The 15707-nt window shown below is 38.2% G+C and overlaps 2 protein-coding genes across 4 annotated transcripts in view; both read left to right on the top strand.

Moving 5' to 3' along the window:
• The window catches only part of LOC126143131 (disks large homolog 5-like), a 221608-nt gene that overhangs the window by 71016 nt on the left and 134885 nt on the right, over positions 1–15707 (top strand). The gene's annotated exons all lie outside the window — the stretch shown is intronic.
• Positions 1–15707, top strand: part of LOC126143125 (disks large homolog 5-like) — a 420567-nt gene that overhangs the window by 393051 nt on the left and 11809 nt on the right. The gene's annotated exons all lie outside the window — the stretch shown is intronic.

The following is a 15707-nucleotide window of genomic DNA, read 5'->3' as shown; positions in this document are numbered from 1 at the left end:
TGGTTTTACACCCAGAACTGTTTTATTGAAGATGACAAAGGCTGTAAAAGCCTATGCTCTCGTAGGCAGTTGTACTGTTATATGTATTGTAGTATTGGAATAAATCCCCCCATGAACCATGGACCGTGCCGTTAGTGGGGAGGCTGGTGTGCCTCAACGATACAGATAGCCATACCGTAGGTGCAACCACAACAGAGAGGTATCTGTTGAGAGGCCAGACAAAGGTGTGGTTCCTGAAGAGGGGCAGTAGCCTTTTCAGTAGTTGCAGGGGCAACAGTCTGGATGATTGACTGATCTGGCCCTGTAACACTAACCAAAACGGCCTTGCTGTTTTGGTACTGCGAACGGTTGAAAGCAATGGGAAATTACAGCCGTAATTTTTCCCGAGGGCATGCAGCTTTACTGTATGATTAAATGATGATGGCGTCCTCTTGGGTAAAATATTCCGGAGGTAAAATAGTCCCCCATTCGGATCTCCGGGTGGGGACTACTCGAGAGGGCTCGGGAGAAAGAAAACTGGCGTTCTACGGATCAGAGTGTGGAATGTCAGATCCCTTAATTGGGCATGTAGGTGAGAAAATTTAAAAAGGGAAATGGATTGGCTAAAGTTAGATATAGTGGGAATTAGTGAAGTTCGATAGCAGAAGGAACAAGACTTTAGGTCAGGTGGATACAGAGTTATAAATACAAAATCAAATAGGGGTAATGCAGGAATAGGTTTAATAATGGATAAAAAAATAAGAGTGCGAGTAAGCTACTACCAACAGCATAGTGAACGCATTATTGTGGCCAAGATAGACATGAAGCCCGCGCCTACTACAGTAGTAAAAGTTTATATGCCTACAACCTCTGCAGATGATGAAGAAATTGATGAAATGTATGATGAGATAAAAGAAATTATTCAGGTAGTGAAGGGAGACGAAAATTTAATAGTCATGGGTGACTGGAATTCGACAGTAGGAAAACGAAGATCAGTTTGGATTCCGTAGAAGTAATGGAACACGTGAGGCAATACTGACCCCTATGACTTATCTTAGAAGCTAGATTAAGAAAAGGCAGACCTATGTTTCTAGCATTTGTAGACTTAGAGAAAGCTTTTACAATGTTGACTGGAATACTCTTTCAAATTCTGAAGGTTGCAGGGGTAAAATACAGGGAGTGAAAGGCTATTTACAATTTGTACAGAAACCGGATGGCAGTTATAAGTGTCGAGGGGCAAGCAGTGGTTGGGAAGAGAGAGACAGGGTTGTAGCCTATCCCCAATGTTATTCAATCTGTATATTGAGCAAGCAGTAAAGGAAACAAAAGGAAAGTTCGGAGTAGGTATTAAAATCCATGGAGAAGAAATAAAAACTTTGAGGTTTGCCGATGACATTGTAATTCTGTCACACAGCAAAGTACTTGGAAGAGCAGTTGAACAGAATTGACAGTGTCTTGAAAGGAGGATATAAGATGAACACCAATAAAAGCAAAACGAGGATAATGGAATGTAGTCGAATTAAATTGGGTGATGCTGAGGGAATTAGATTAGGAAATGAGACACTTCTAGTAGTAAAAGAGTTTTGCTATTTGGGGAGCAAAATAACTGATGATGGTCGAAGTAGAGAGGATGTAAAATGTAGACTGACAATGGCAAGGAACGCGTTTCTGAACAAGAGAAATTTGTTAACTTCGAGTGTAGATTTAAGTGTCAGGAAGTCGTTTCTGAAAGTATTTGTGAGGAGTGTAGCCATGTATGGAAGTGAAACATGCATCATAAATAGTTCGGACAAGAATAGAATAGCAGCTTTCGAAATGTGGTGCTACAGAAGAATACTGAAGATCAGATGGGTTGATCACATAACTAATGAGGAAGTATTGAATAGGATTGGGGAGAAGAGGAGTTTGTGGCACAACTTGACTAGAAGAAGGGATCGGTTGGTAGGACATGTTCTTAGGCATCAAGGGAGGACCAATTTAGCATTGGAGGGCAGCGTGGATGGTAAAAATAGTAGAGGGAGACCAAGAGATGACTACACTAAGCAGATTCAGAAGGATGTAGGTTGCAGTAGGTACTGGGAGATGAAGCAGCTTGCACAGGATAGAGGAGCATGGAGAGCTGCATCAAACCAGTCTCAGGACTGAAGACAACAAGAAGATATTTGCATGCAGTGGGGAAGGGTAAAAAAAAAATTAGATATTTGGGTAGCACATGGCCCAAGCCAAAATCACAAAATTGAGTGGGTGGCCATATATGCATCTCCGCTTGTGTCATCAATTAGCTCATGAACAACACCGACCATTTGTATGTTGTTGTTGTTGAGAAATGATGTCTTTATGCTAACTTATGGAAAACGCAGCAGCTACTCACTGTACAAGACGTGCATGCATCCACAAAAGATAATGTTATGCATCTGGTAGAACAATGACGGTATGGTGTACTACAAATTGCTTCGCTAAGGCGTAACCATTACTGCTGACATTTACTGACAACAACTGAAATGTCTGGCAAATGCAATCCAAGAACAATGACCGGGAAGATAGCGTGATGTGATGCTACTCCACAGTAATGTCCTCCTGCATTCTGCAGGACTGAAAAGTAATACTGGAGCTGGGTTGGAAAGTCACTCCGCACCCACCTTATTCACCTGATTTTGCGACCTCAGATTTCCACGTTCTCTGCTCTCTATCAAACAGCTTTCAAGGTACTCCCTTTCCAGATGGAAACACCCTCTGAGCATGGCTCGACTAGTTCTTCACCTGATAGCCACATGATTCCTACAGTTTAATTGGAAAGTTACCCTGGCATTGGCAGACTGTTGTAAACATTGAAGAAGAATATGTCAGTGATGACTAAATCCTTGTTACGTGTATCTGTTGTGTTTAATAAGCTTAGGTACAAATGCTATGAACTTACGCAGCAACCTAATAGTATGGAGGTTAGTGCTTAATGAAGAAGAGATTGTAGAAAGTCAAACAATGGAAAATTCAGGTTGGAATGCAACAGTGTTATGAAAGAGATAGTTGCTTCTCACCATATACCGGAGATGCTGAGTTGCAGATAGGCACAAACATAGGTTGTATTTGTGTGTGGAGAAGAGGGAGGGGGAGCATATTTTTGATAAATATCTTGTTGGCTGAAAGCTGATTTTCTGACAGTTTTTTTCTTGTGCCATTCTGCAACTCGGCACCTGTGCTATATGAGTAGCAGCTGTCCTTTCCATAATATTGTTAGATTTTAGAAAGTGTTGCAGGTGTCACTAAGTGGAAGGAACACCTTGGCATTTTATACGAAGCTGGAAATTTAATTAAGATAGGAGGATGGTTTGAAAAGTTCTCAGAATGGAATAGAAAAAAGTACTTACATCACTGAAACATTTTTTTTCATTTTTCAATGTAGTCTCCTTGTAACTAATGCACTTGGTCCAACAATGTTCCAGTGCCTTGATCCCATCTCGAAAATGAGTTTCCTCCAGACTTGCAAAAGAATTGTTAATTCCAGCTATCAATTCCTCATTTGAAGTGAATCTGCGTCCACCAAGAAAAATTTTTAGTTTTGGGAAGAGATGGAAGTCTGTCAGAGCCATATCAGGTGAATAAAGTAGGTGTGACAAGAATTTATACCTTAGTTCGTGTAATTTTGCCATGCCGCTGGCACGTGTGGGGGTACATGTCAAGAGTCGCAGCACCCATCTTGCAGATAATATTTTCATTTCTAATTCTTCAGTTTAAATGCGATATACCTTTTCAGATGATATCTGGCAAGTGTAAGCAATTTCACGCACTTTCAATGGGCGATACTCCACAACCATTTTATGCACTTATGCAATGATTTCTGGAGTAGTGACACGTCTTGGCCGGCCACTGTGCGAATCATCTAAGATCTCTCGACCAAATGTAAATTCGTTCACCCACTTGGCAACAGTTGTATATGAAGATGCATTGTCGCCTAGTGTATTCTGGAAATCGGCATGAATGTCCTTTGCTTTCATACATTTCTTTACAAAGTTCTTAATCTCTGCTCGAATCTTGAATTTTCATTTTTTTTTCTTCCTTTTTCCCCCCCATCTTTGCAAATCACTACGTGGGAGCAACAGAGCCAAGTCACAGCCACAGCTCTCTTCCGAGAGCATGACACCTGTTTACAGGCAACAGTCCAATGAATATCACGTGAAACACTCGTTGTGCTGGTGCTGACCTCTTGTGGTGATTCCGAGAACTTTTCAAACCACCCTCGTACACCAAAGAAAGGAAGGAGTGCCTTACTTGTTGTTGGTAGACTAAGCTACATGAAGACATGTGAAAATTTGTTCAATAAAAATATTAGAATGGAGGAGGGATCATGCGCTTCCGTTATGATACAATAGTTAAATTGTGTTGAAATTATTTCAGTAATGTATGAGATCATGGAAGTAAGTGCAGTCAGCTGGTTATCACCATTCCCTACATCTACATCTATACTCCACAAAGCAAAGTCAGGTGTGGGTGGATGGTACGTTATGTATCAATGTCGCACCCCCACACTCTTCCCCATTCCATTCACAAATGACTCGTGGGAAGAAAGATTGCTGATAAGCTTTCATGTGAGGTCTGGGGTATCTCTAATTTTCCCTCCATGGTCTTTTCGCGAAATAGTGTGTACATAAAGTTCAAGAATACTTTAAATTATCGTCGACTGCGGCAGTCGCTTCCCGTATTCTCTCCCAGAGCTCTGCTACATCACATGCTAGGGCGGTACATACACCAGATCTATAATGTGTCCCCACAGTAAAAAGTCACATGGAGTGAGATCTGGTGATCGGGAAGGCCCTTTCATGAAACAGCTGTCCCCTTTTGTAGCAAGGACGATCTATCGATGCAGCAGCTCCGTGTTCAGGTACCGACGAACTTCGCGATGAAAACGGGGTGGAGCCCCATCCTGCTGAAAGATGAACGGAGAGTCCGATTGCATTTGAGGCATCAGCCATTGCCCCAACATGTCCAAGTAGGAATATCCAGTGACAGTACTCTCGGCAAAGAACAATGTGGCCTGTACAGTTTTTGACGCGACACAGCACAAAGAACATTTACCTTTGGGGAATCGTGCTCAAATTCAGTGCATTCATGTGGATGCTTTGAACCCCATATTCAACAATTATGCCTGTTCACTTTCCCATTAGTGTGAAAAGTGGCTTCATCGCTAAAAATTAAGCGATCAACAATGCCATCCCCATCCTCATTCAATTGTTGCAACTGCAAACAAAACTCAAAACACTTGTCTTTGTCGTCATTGAGCTTCTGCACTAGCTCCAATTTGAATGGTTTCATGGACAGCTTCTGTCACAGGACTTTCCACACTGTCATTGGAGCAATTTAGAGTTCACAGGATGCACGATTCACAGATTCCTTTGGAGTCTTTACAAATGTGTCTCGTACGTGCTCCACATTCACTTCACTCGCACTGGGACATCTGCCTCTCTCTGTCGGGCACAAGAAACCCGTCATAACAAATTTGTTGTGCCAGTGGTAAATGGCCTTCCATGTTGGTGGCTTCTTGCCATACTTGGTTCTAAACAATCATTGAACAGCTGTAGCACATTTTTTTCTCGAATTCCAACACACAGAAAGCTTGCTCTGCACCTGAACGCGCTACATTTGCAACTAGCACTGACTATCAGCAACTTACCAAACTACGCTGTGGTGGTATACATAAAAAAAAAACTTTCAGGGTTTCTCTTCAAAATGACATGTATAATATCTGTCCAATGTTTGGTTCTTGTGCAATAAATAATTGAGTGTTCCCGGACTATATGTACACCCTGTACATGTTGTAGGAAGCAATATACTAGTAACTCTTCTAGGAATGATAATTAATTGAAACCCTCAGCTCCCGACAGGTGTTGTTGATATACGTCGATGGGGACAGCTGAAAATGTGTTCCCCGACCGGGACTTGAACCCAGGATCTCCTGCTTACATGGCAGATGCTCTATCCGTCTGAGCCACCGAGGGTACAGACGAATAGTGCGACTGCAGGGACTTACCCCTTGCACGCTTCCCGTGAGACCCACATTCCCAACTGTCCACCGTCTATATACGTAATGTACCTAATAGATATTTGCCCTTCCACTCATTACTCGCGCACACCAAGTTGTCTATTCCCATAAGAGTTCAGGCAACCTGTGCACATTTGCACAGACGAACGTCAATGGCTGGATAGCCTTTAACTATATATATGAAGATAGTAATTGTTCTCGAAAGAACAGATACCATTGATCACCGTGCAGCTTCTCTAGAATAAATGATAATTAATTAAAACCCTTATCTGCTGACAGGTGTTGTTGATATACCTTGGTGGGGATAGCTGAAAATGTGTGTCTGCCATGTAAGCAGGAGATCCCGGGTTCGAGTCCCGGTCGGGGCACACATTTTCAGCTGTCCCCATCGAGGTATATCATCACCTGTAGGCAGCTGAAGGTTTCAATTATCATTCATTCTAGAGAAGCTGCACAGTCATCAATGGTATCTGTTCTCTCAAGTACAATTACTATCTCCATATATATATTCTAGGAATGTACGTTCTTGGAAGTTTTGACAGTAAAGAGCACAGTGGTGCAGAATGCTTCTCTTGCAGCGTCGCTCTGGGATTAGCTGAGCATCATCTTCACTCTCTTACTAAATGAACCTTTAACGAAATGTGCTGCTCTTCTTTGAATGCCCTTGTTCTTGTGTCTTTCCTGTCTGATACAGAAACCAGCCTGATGAGGTTCATAAAGTATTGGTTGAACAAGGGTTTTGTAAGCTGCCTGCGTTGTGGGTTGCCTCCATCTCCACAGGATCTTCCAATGAGTCTGTTTGGTGTCAGCCTCAGCAATAAGTTTCATGTGTTCATTCCACTTTAAACTGCTCCATACGTACATTACTAGATGTTTTATGGGAGTGATTGCATCCAGTGAGTGTTCTGCAGTTGTTCAGCCATATAGCAGTGGGTCTTCCTGCCTATTTATTTGCAATTCATTAAATTTGTTTTACGTTGAGGGTCACCTGCCAATCCCTGCACCAAGCATTGATCATTTGCAGATTGTGTTGGATTTCGATTCAATTTCCTAGTGTTGCAACATCTCTGTACACAACAGTATTTTCCATGAAAATCTTCATGCTACTTTCAACATTAGGACATTTATGTATTACACATCTGAAGGTTTCTCTCTATTGAAAATGACATGTTGTTTTCTGTTACCTAGAAAATCTTCAGTCCAATCACTCAGCTTGTCAAATATTCCATATGCTCCTGTTTTGTTGTCGAACACATTCCGGAAGCTGAGAAAATGTTTTTTTCCCTTTAAAATTCATTTTTGTAAGTTAGTTTCTGTAGTTGTAAATTATTTTTATTGAGGTTGGATTCCTCTGGAAACCATGTTCTCAACTACCACAGTATTAGTGCTGTAAACAAGAAAAATGGCAGCCTCAGTTGTAAGAGATTTGAAATAATTTATTACAGCAAATTGATTTGTCACCGCATGGCCATTTTCAGTACAAAAATAAGTATTGAAGACTCATGTAATAAAAGCACATACTAACAACTTCAACATGGCCGTCCGCAGCTTGTGGTCTAATGGCTATCGTTGCTGCCTCTGGATCACAGAGTCCCGGGTTCGATTCCCGGCTGGTTCGGGCATTTTATCTGCCCAGGGACTGGGTGTTTGTGTTGCGCCATCATTTCAACATCATCATTATTTGTGAACGTGGCTAAAATTTGACTGTGTAAAGATTGGGACACTGTACAGGCACTGATAACCGTGCGGTTAATCAGCCCACAAACCAATCATCAACATCCTCCTCATCCAACGTTTGTGTGTTGAGGTCATGTTGAAGTTATAATATGTGCTTTTATTGCACAAATTTTAAAACTAATATTTGCACTGAAGAGGGTCCTGTAGTGAATGAAATAGATTTTCTTTAATAAATGATTTCATCTCTCTTAGAATCGAGGCTGCATTTTTTAATTTTTTTTTTTTATACAGGAGCTATTATTATTATTATTATTAATTATTATTATTATTATTATTATTAATTATTATTATTATTATTAATTATTATTATTATTATTAATTATTATTATTATTTATTATTATTATTTATTATTATTATTTCTTTACTTTCTCAGACGTTAAGTCTGGTTAAAAATGGAAAGTGACGCGGACCTTGATCAAGCGTCACTTCCTTTTAACTGTACGATATATTGCATTTAGGAACTTTCGGGTAATTGAACATGTATCAATAATTACGGATTTCTGTAATTGTATATACAAGTTTGGATGTAGCTGTATTGCATTGATGTACTGGTGGATATTGTGTGGTATGACTCCTGTAGTTGATAGTATAATTGGTATAATGTCAACTTTATCCTGATGCCACATGCCCTTGACTTCCTCAGCCAGTTGGATGTATTTTTCAATTTTTTCTCCTGTTTTCTTCTGTATATTTGTTGTGTTGGGTATGGATATTTCAATTAGTTGTGTTAATTTCTTCTTTTTATTGGTGAGTATGATGTCAGGTTTGTTATGTGGTGTTGTTTTATCTGTTATAATGGTTCTGTTCCAGTATAATTTGTATTCATCATTCTCCAGTACATTTTGTGGTGTGTACTTGTATGTGGGAACGTGTTGTTTTATTAGTTTATGTTTTATGGCAAGTTGTTGATGTATTATTTTTGCTACATTGTCATGTCTTCTGGGGTATTCTGTATTTGCTAGTATTGTACATCCGCTTGTGATGTGATCTACTGTTTCTATTTGTTGTTTGCAAAGTCTGCATTTATCTGTTGTGGTATTGGGATCTTTAATAATATGCTTGCTGTAATATCTGGTGTTTATTATTTGATCCTGTATTGCAGTCATGAATCCTTCCATCTCACTGTATATATTGCCTTTTCTTAGCCATGTGTTGGATGCGTCTTGATCGATGTATGGCTGTGCCATGTAGTGTTTTCTTTCTCCAATTTACTTTTTTTGTATCTGTTGATGTTATGTGATCTAAAGGATTGTAGAAGTGGTTATGAAATTGCAGTGGTGTAGCCAATGTATTTATATGAGTGATTGCTTTGTGTATTTTGCTAGTTTCTGCTCGTTCTAGAAAGAATTTTCTTAAATTGTCTACATGTCCGTAATGTAGGTTTTTTATGTCAATAAATCCCCTTCCTCCTTCCATTTTGCTTAATGTGAATCTTTCTGTTGCTGAATGTATGTGATGTGTTCTATATTTGTGGCATTGTGATGGTGTAAGTGTATTGAGTGCTTCTAGGTCTGTGTTACTCCATTTCACTACTCCAAATGAGTAAGTCAATATTCATATAGCATAAGTATTTATAGCTTTTGTCTTGTTTCTTGCTGTCAATTCTGTTTTCAGTATTTTTGTTAGTCTCTGTCTATATTTTTGTTTTAGTTCTTCTTTAATATTTGTATTATCTATTCCTATTTTTTGTGTGTATCCTAGATATTTATAGGCATCTGTTTTTTCCATTGCTTCTATGCAGTCGCTGTGGTTCTCCAATATGTAATCTTCTTGTTTAGTGTGTTTTCCCTTGACAATGCTATTTTTCTTACATTTGTCTGTTCCAAAAGCCATATTTATATATCATTGCTGAATACTTCTGTTACCTTTAGTAATTGGTTGAGTTGTTGATTGGTTGCTGCCAGTAGTTTTAGATCATCCATGTATAGCAAATGTGTGATTTTGTGCGGGTATGTTCCAGTAACATTGTATCCATAATATGTATTATTTAGCATGTTGGATAGTGGGTTCAGAGCAAGGCAGAACCAGAAAGGACTTAATGAGTCTCCTTGGTATATTCCACACTTAATCTGTATTGGCTGTGATGTGATATTATTTGAATTTGTTTGGATATTAAGTATAGTTTTCCAATTTTTCATTTCTATGTTTAGGAACTGTATCAATTTAGGATCTACTTTGTATATTTCCAATATTTGTAGTAACCATGAATGGGGTACACTATCAAAAGCTTTTTGGTAATCAATGTATGCGTAGTGTAGTGACCTTTGTTTAGTTTTCGCTTGATATGTCACCTCTGCATCTATTATCAGTTGCTCTTTACATCCTCGAGCTCCTTTGCAACAGCCTTTTTGTTCTTCATTTATAATTTTGTTCTGTGTTGTATGTGTCATTAATTTCTGTGTAATGACTGAAGTTAATATTTTGTATATTGTTGGTAGGCATGTTATGGGGCGATATTTAGCTGGGTTTGCTGTGTCTGCTTGATCTTTAGGTTGAAGATAAGTTATTCCATGTGTAAGTGTATCAGGGAATGTGTATGGGTCTGCAATGTAACTGTTAAATAATTTAGTTAGATGTGAATGTGTTGAGGTGAACTACTTTAGCCAGAAATTTGCTATTTTATCTTTTCCAGGGGCTTTCCAATTGTGTGTAGAATTAATTGCTCGGGTGACTTCATGTTGCAAAATTATCACTTCAGGCATTTGTGGTATCATCTTATATGTGTCTGTTTCTGCTTGTATCCACCGTGCATGCCTGTTATGTTGTACCAGGTTTGACCATATGTTGCTCTAGAAGTGTTCCATGTCTGTTATGTTTGGTGGATTGTCTATTTTAATGTGTGTGTTATCTATTGTCTGGTAAAATTTCTTTTGGTTTGTGTTGAATGTTTGGTTTTGTTTCCTTCTATTTTCACATTTTTTGTATCTTCTAAGTCGTTTGGCCAATGCTTGTAATTTCTGCTTCTTTTCATTTAATTGCTCTATTGCTTCTTGTTGTGAGATTTTACCTAACCTTTTTCGTTTTTTTTTTTTCTGACATTTCAATTTTTATAAATTGTGTTAGCTGTCCGATGTCTCTTCTCAGTTTTTCTATTCTGATCTGTAACCTGTGTTGCCATGCTGGTTTTGTGGGTTTCTTCTGTGTGTTGGTTGGTTCTGATCTCTGCCTAGTGTGTATATTTAGTGTCGTGAGTGCTCCTATATAAACCAGTAGTTGTAACTCTTCCATAGTTGTGTTTCCATTTATTTTGTTGTGTATGATTGCGTTGGTAGTTTATATTGTTGTTTCGACTTGTGGGTTATTTGGCGGTCTATGCAAGAATGGTCTAATGTCTGTATTTGTGTCTTTGTGTTCTATATATGTCAGCTGAAATTTATCTTCTATATCTAACATGTGTGTCACTTCGTGTTCTATTTGTGCTTGTTCTGGTGGCTGTCTGAAGATTTTGTTTTCCTCTGATTGTTTAAAATTGATGCGTGTTGTCCTTTGTTTGCTCTGGGATGTTTGAGTCCATTACTGTATTTTCTTCTTCTTCTGATTGCACATTATTTTGTTCCAGTATTTGTTGTACTTGTTGTTTGATGTTCTCTAATTCTGACTGGGGTGTACTGTTATTTTTTTATTATTACACGGATCTGATCAGCTAGTCGTTGATCTGTTAAAAATTTTAATTCTGGGTATCTGGTAATAAATGTTGTGTATACTTGTGATCTGTATCCAGTTGTGTTGGTTCCTAGGTTTGTTGCTTCGTAATAACAGAACATGAGGTGTCGGTTAACTTCATCTGACCATCTCATCCTCTGTCTTTGATTTCCTTCTAGGGTGGTTGCAGGAAGCATATCCTGCAAAACACCTCTATTTGGATTTAAATAATTTTCCAGTTGGCTAGCAGTGTCGTTACCATTGTGGGCGGGCATAGGGTTCAAGTGTCGTCCCCGACCATGACGGCGCTTGTCCGAGGCTTCTTTAGTTCTGTCCTGAACCAACTAATCACACTAAAAGGGGGGTTAGCCCTATTAGTGGTTTGTTCTTTTCGTCGCCTTTTACAACTGGCAGAACATACCGGAGGCCTATTCTTTTCCCGGGCCTCCACGGGATATTATTATTATTATTATTATTATTATTATTATTATTATTATTATTATTATTATTATTGACTTTTTTTCTCAGACTTAAGTCTGGTTAAAAATGGAACGTGACGCGGACCTCGGTCAAGCGTGACTTCCTTGTAACTGTATGGTATATGTTATATTGCATTTAGGAACTTTCGGGTAATTGAACATGTATCAATAATTACAGATTTTTGTAGTTGTATATATATGTTTGGATGTAGCTGTATTGCATTGATGTACTGGTGGATATTGTGAGGTATGACTCCTGTAGTTGATAGTATAATTGGGATAATGTCGACTGTATCCTGATGCCACATGTCTTTGACTTCCTCAGCCAGTTGGATGTATTTTTCAATTTTTTCTCCTGTTTTCTTCTGTATATTTGTTGTGTTGGGTATGGATATTTCAATTAGTTGTGTTAATTTCTTCTTTTTATTGGTGAGTATGATGTCAGGTTTGTTATGTGGTGTTGTTTTATCTGTTATAATGGTTCTGTTCCAGTATAATTTGTATTCATCATTCTCCAGTACATTTTGTGGTGTGTACTTGTATGTGGGAACGTGTTGTTTTATTAGTTTATGTTTTATGGCAAGTTGTTGATGTATTATTTTTGCTACATTGTCATGTCTTCTGGGGTATTCTGTATTTGCTAGTATTGTACATCCGCTTGTGATGTGATCTACTGTTTCTATTTGTTGTTTGCAAAGTCTGCATTTATCTGTTGTGGTATTGGGATCTTTAATAATATGCTTGCTGTAATATCTGGTGTTTATTGTTTGATCCTGTATTGCGATCATGAATCCTTCCGTCTCACTGTATATATTGCCGTTTCTTAGCCATGTGTTGGATGCGTCTTGATCTATGTGTGGCTGTGTTAGATGATACGGGTGCTTGCCGTGTAGTGTTTTCTTTTTCCAGTTTACTTTCTTTGTATCTGTTGATGTTATGTGATCTAAAGGGTTGTAGAAGTGGTTATGAAATTGCAATGGTGTAGCTGATGTATTTATATGAGTGATTGCTTTGTGTATTTTGCTAGTTTCTGCTCGTTCTAGAAAGAATTTTCTTAAATTGTCTACCTGTCCATAATGTAGGTTTTTTATATCTATAAATCCCCTTCCACCTTCCTTTCTGCTTAATGTGAATCTATCTGTTGCTGAATGTATGTGATGTATTCTATATTTGTGGCATTGTGATCGTGTAAGTGTATTGAGTGCTTCTAGGTCTGTGTCACTCCATTTCACTACTCAAAATGAGTAGGTCAATACTGGTATAGCATAAGTATTTATAGCTCTTGTCTTGTTTCTTGCTGTCAATTCTGTTTTCAGTATTTTTGTTAGTCTTTGTCTATATTTTTCTTTTAGTTCTTCTTTAATATTTGTATTATCTATTCCTATTTTTTGTCTGTATCCTAGGTATTTATAGGCATCTGTTTTTTCCATCGCTTCTATGCAGTCGCTGTGGTTATCCAATATGTAATCTTCTTGTTTAGTGTGTTTGCCCTTGACTATGCTATTTTTCTTACATTTGTCTGTTCCAAAAGCCATATTTATATCATTGCAGAATACTTCTGTTATCTTTAGTAATTGGTTGAGTTGTTGATTTGTTGCTGCCAGTAGTTTTAGATCATCCATGTATAGCAAATGTGTGATTTTGTGCGGGTATGTTCCAGTAACATTGTATCCATAATTTGTATTATTTAGCATGTTGGATAGTGGGTTCAGAGCAAGACAGAACCAGAAAGGACTTAATGAGTCTCCTTGGTATATTCCACGCTTAATCTGTATTGGCTGTGATGTGATGTTATCTGAATTTGTTTGGATATTAAGTGTGGTTTTCCAGTTTTTCATTACTGTGTTTAGAAACTGTATCAATTTAGGATCTACTTTGTATATTTCCAATATCTGTAGTAACCATGAGTGGGGTACACTATCAAAGGCTTTTTGGTAATCAATGTATGCGTAGTGTAGGGACCTTTGTTTAGTTTTCGCTTGATATGTCACCTCTGTATCTATTATCAGTTGCTCTTTACATCCTCGTGCTCCTTTGCAGCAGCCTTTTTGTTCTTCATTTATAATTTTGTTCTGTGTTATATGTGTCATTAATTTCTGTGTGATGACTGAAGTTAATATTTTGTATATTGTTGGTAGGCATGTTATGGGGCGATATTTAGCTGGGTTTGCTGTGTCTGCTTGATCTTTAGGTTTCAGATAGGTTATTCCATGTGCAAGTGTATCAGGGAATGTGTATGGGTCTGCAATGTAACTGTTAAATAATTTAGTTAGATGTGGATGTGTTGAGGTGAACTTCTTTAGCCAGTAATTTGCTATTTTATCATTTCCAGGGGCTTTCCAATTGTGTGTAGAATTAATTGCTCGGGTGACTTCATGTTGCAAAATTATCACTTCAGGCATTTGTGGTATCATCTTGTATGTGTCTGTTTCTGCTTGTATCCACCGTGCATGCCTGTTATGTTGTACCGGGTTTGACCATATGCTGCTCCAGAAGTGTTTCATGTCTGTTATGTTCGGTGGATTGTCTATTTTAATGTGTGTGTTATCCATTGTTTGGTAAAATCTCTTTTGGTTTGTGTTGAATGTTTGGTTTTGTTTCCTTCTATTTTCACATTTTTTGTATCTTCTAAGTCGTTTGGCCAATGCTTGCAATTTCTGCTTTTTTTCATCTAATTGCTCTGTTGCTTCTTGTTGTGAGATTTTACCTAACCTTTTTCGTTTTTTGTCTGATATTTCATTTCTTATAAATTGTGTTAGCTGTCCGATGTCTTTTCTCAGTTTTTCTATTCTGATCTGTAGCCTGTGTTGCCATGCTGGTTTTGTGGGTTTCTTCTGTGTGTTGGTTTGTTCTGATCTCTGCCTAGTGTGTATATTTAGTGTAGTGAGTGCTCCTATATAAACCAGTAGTTGTAACTCTTCCATAGTTGTGTTTTCATTTATTTTCTTGTGTATGATTGTGTTGATAGTTTTTATTGTTGTTTCGACTTGTGGGTTATTTGGCGGTCTATGCAGGAATGGTCTAATGTCTGTATTTGTGTATTTGTATTCTATATATGTCAGCTGAAATTTCTCTTCTGTATCTAACACGTGTGTCTCTGCGTGTTCTATTTGTGCTTGTTCTGGTGGCTGTCTTAAGATTTCGTTTTCCTCTGATTGTTTAATTGATGCGTGTTGGTCTTTGTTTGTTTGCTCTGGGATGTTTGAGTCCATTACTGTATTTTCTTCTTCTTCTGATTGCACATTATTTTGTTCCAGTATTTGTTGTACTTGTTGTTTGATGTTTTCTAATTCTGACTGGGGTATCCTGTTATTTTTGATTATTACACGGATCTGATCAGCTAGTCGTTGTTCTGTTAAAAATTTTAATTCCGGGTATCTGGTAATAAATGTTGTGTATACTTGTGATCTGTATCCAGTTGTGTTGGTTCCTAGGTTTGTTGCTTGGTAATAACAGAACATGAGGTGTCGATTGACTTCATCTGACCATCTCATCCTCTCTTTGTTTTCCTTCTAGGGTGGTTGCAGGAAGCATATCCTGCAAAACACCTCTATTTGGATTTAAATCATTTTCCAGTTGGCTAGCAGTGTCGTTACCATTGTGGGCGGGCATAGGGTTCAAGCGTCGTCCCCGACCATGACGGCGCTTGTCCGAGGCTTCTTTAGTTCTGTCCTGAACCAAGTAATCACACTAAAAGGGGGGTTAGCCCTATTAGTGGTTTGTTCTTTTCGTCGCCTTTTACGACTGGCAGAACATACCGGAGGCCTATTCTTATTATTATTATTATTATTATTATTATTATTATTATTATTATTATTATTATTTGAGGTGTTAA

This window comes from Schistocerca cancellata, unplaced genomic scaffold, assembly GCF_023864275.1.
Source record: "Schistocerca cancellata isolate TAMUIC-IGC-003103 unplaced genomic scaffold, iqSchCanc2.1 HiC_scaffold_782, whole genome shotgun sequence".
NCBI classification, from domain to species: Eukaryota; Metazoa; Arthropoda; class Insecta; order Orthoptera; family Acrididae; genus Schistocerca; species Schistocerca cancellata.
This window is presented reverse-complemented; position numbering and strand designations above follow the sequence as displayed.